General features: G+C 41.8%; 1 pseudogene; it reads left to right on the plus strand.

Moving 5' to 3' along the window:
• Window positions 1-1,375: 1,375 nt before the first annotated feature.
• LOC125345687 lies at window positions 1,376-2,331 on the plus strand (annotated as a pseudogene).
• The last annotated feature ends 1,224 nt before the right edge of the window (window positions 2,332-3,555 follow it).

A 3,555-nucleotide genomic window follows, 5' to 3' on the forward strand; every position in this document is an offset into this window, starting at 1 on the left:
TTAATAATAGGACAGTAGCAGATTATGTTCATGAAAAAATTCTTTCTAAGGTAAACTCATAGACATAGCTATGAACCTGAAAATGAAGTTTGTAAATCTGAATTTTGCCTAAGACTGTGCTTTGAGGAAAGCTTTAGTGAAGAGAGTAGAAGCTCTGGGTTTTCTTCTTTCAGCTCAGAGATCCTTGTTTGACCAAGAGCCTCCGCCTGTATCTTTTTCTTCTACCATTTTCTCTTCTTTCGTGTACCTCAATAATGAAATGTTAGTTCATAGTCATACATGGAGTGATCATAACAATGAGTCAGTCCTGGAATATGTTTTAAATGCTAGCCTCTTTGGGACTGATCCTTAAATTCCAGAAATCAGAAGGGAATTTCCATCCGAAATGTCCACTTTTAATTCTGTTTGTTCAGTGAAGATCAGTTCTCAAACACCAGCTTTCACCTCACTCTTTTATATAAGACATCTTCTTACTTGATTTATTTTATTCCAAGGAATACATCTCTCATAGGAGCAAGTGGAAGAGATAAAACCAGCGAAAACTGGATTCTTTTATGATATCCCCCATTAGACCACACAAGACAGAATCAAAGTCGATCTCAAGGACAAATGGTTGCTTTTAAAAGTGGCCAACTTATTATATATGTCTACATTTATGAAGGAAGGAAAGTCATATTTGATTATTTACCACCAAACCAGGGACATATTCCTATAAGCACACACAAGGCTGTAGTTCTACTCTCAACAAAAATGCACAATCAGCTTTCCTTAAGCTATTCACATTAGACCTTTAAATTATGAGATATTGAATGGGAGCCTGTATTCTACACAATAGCTTATCCTTAAAACAGAAAACGCATACTTGCTAACTAAACTCAAGTTTCAAAACTATGTTTGCTGTTGATCTTTCCACAAACACCTGATCTTCATAATCCTTCTTTTTGACTCATGTATTGCATCTAGTTGACCTAGTTGAGATAGGTTTTCAACTTTCCATTCCCTGTCTTCCCATCGTTTGTCATTTTGCCTACCATCATCACTACTGTTTTCTTCTTGACCAGGTATAAGGTGACTGAGAAGCTGTAGAAGGGTTATAACTTCCAGTGTTAGCTTCAAGCTGTCGCTGACCCTGAACTTGACTCCAAGAATCACATGGTGTGCTTATGACATAGGGCACTAGCCTGTCGCTCATGAACGAGAAGATGAAAAGCATGGGAGGATCTTAGACTGATGGTTGATTTAAAACTGAACATAGGACTGGGAGGCCTGTGAGAGTGTTTATTCTTAAAAAATTACTCTTTGTTTATTCAATTTCTTCTGTTTTTTTTTCTTCTTCTGACTTTCTCTGCAGATTAACAGTCCTCAGAGTTTTTGAATGGAAGCAGGTAATGAGACATGGGTGAGTGGGTTCATCCTCCTGGGCCTCTCCGGGACCGGGACACTCAAGTCTCCCTCTTCGTCCTGTTCTTGGCCATGTACATGGTGACGGTGCTGGGGAATGTTCTCATTGCCCTCCTGATCAGACTGGACAGCCGCCTGCACACGCCCATGTACTTCTTCCTCAGCAACCTCTCCCTGGTGGATGTGTCCTATGCCACCAGCATAGTCCCTCAGCTGCTGGCCCATTTCCTTGCAGAGCACAAGGTGATCCCATTCCTGAGCTGTGCAGCCCAGCTGTTTTTCTCTCTGGCCTTGGGTGGCATAGAGTTTGTTCTCCTGGCAGTGATGGCTTATGACCGCTATGTGGCCGTGTGTGACCCCCTGAGGTACTCTGCCACCATGCACGCAGGACTGTGCACAAGGCTGGCCATCTCGTCCTGGGTCAGCGGCTCCATCAACTCTCTCATGCAGACAGCCATCACTTTCCAGCTTCCCATGTGCACAAACAAGTATATTGATCACATCTCCTGTGAACTCCTAGCTGTGGTCAGGCTGGCCTGTGTGGATACTTCTTCCAACGAGGTTGCCATCATGGTTTCCAGCATCGTCCTTCTGATGACACCTTTCTTCCTGGTCCTGTTGTCCTACATCCGGATCATCTCCACCATCCTGAAGATCCAGTCCACAGAGGGCAGGCGGAAAGCCTTCCACACCTGTGCCTCTCACCTCACGGTGGTTGTCTTGTGCTATGGAATGGCCATTTTCACTTACATCCAGCCCCGTTCCAGTCCTTCTGTCCTTCAGGAGAAGTTGATCTCTCTCTTCTATGCCATTTTGATGGCCATGTTGAACCTCATGATTTATAATCTAAGGAATAAGGAGGTGAAGGGGGCTTGGCAGAAACTCTATGAACAATTGCCTGGATTAACGTCAAAACTGGCAATTTGGTGACTTGTGAACATCATTTGGAAGATGGAGTTCTGCCTCTGTGTTCTCCACCTAGCTCAGACATGAAAGATGTAAGCCATATTACCGGCAACCAGGAGTGTCTTTAGGAGGCTGAGTGGTTGCTTGGGGTGAGAGATATAGGTGTGTTTTTACGTTACCACAGCACTTTCAGAACAGTTAAACCCTATTGTCCTTGAACTTTCCACTGTTACTTAGTTTTCTATAGCTGGAATCCAAAGATGGTCTGTCTTGTGATGATGGTTCAACCCACATTTTCCTACTTTCACAATATTTCTCTTTTGTTCTTCTTTAAAAAAAATTATATCTTTGCTGGGCACCAGTAGCTCATGCCTATAATCCTAGCTACTCAGGAGCCTGAGGTCTGAGGATCATGGTTCAATGCCAGTCCAGGCAGAAAAGTGCCAGTGAGACTCTTATCTCCAAGTAACCATTCAAAAAAGGAAGTGGTACTGTGGCTCAAGTGGTAGAGCACTAGCCTTGAGCAAAAGGCCTCAGGGACAGTACTTAGGCCCTGAGTTCAAACTCCATGACTGAAGAACAAATTATCTTTAACTAGTAATAGAAAGCCATTTTCATTTAACAAATTGCGATCATACATTGCAACCTCCTGAGGTCTTTTCCAACAATATTCCTCAATCTATGCCCATCAGTTAGAATTTGTACTTCCAGTATTGAGTTTTGCTGTCATCCAGGCTAGTAATATGTTCCATAATACTCCATGAATTGCTGGACTGATGTAGGAAGTTGAGACCCAATTAGCCATTTGATGAGTACCTTAAAAGCTCTTACTCTGAGTGGTTCAATGTGCTGCTGAGCTGTGAAACTCAGTAAGTCAGGTGAATTAAATGGATTTTTGACTGAAGACATTTTCAACTTCCCATGAGTTTACTGAGATGTAATCCTATATAATTTGAGGGGAATATGTAACTGAAATACAGCAACATTGTTTTATTCATTTGGGGCTTTCTAAATTATTTTTATTCATCATATCTATTGGATTTTTTCATTGAACTAGGGATGCTTATTTATGACAACTTGCACGGTGTTCTATTTGGCGTCAAATACATTTTCACATTTGAAGATTTTGTCACAGTAATGCACAGTGGTTGAGCTACAGCCAGCATTTTTGTGATTGGTATTCTGAGGTAAGATGAGGAGAGCATTGTTATCCAAAATGATTACACATTGTGTGTATGTGTGTGTGTG

The sequence above is a fragment of the Perognathus longimembris genome, chromosome 2 (assembly GCF_023159225.1).
Source record: "Perognathus longimembris pacificus isolate PPM17 chromosome 2, ASM2315922v1, whole genome shotgun sequence".
NCBI lineage: Eukaryota > Metazoa > Chordata > Mammalia > Rodentia > Heteromyidae > Perognathus > Perognathus longimembris.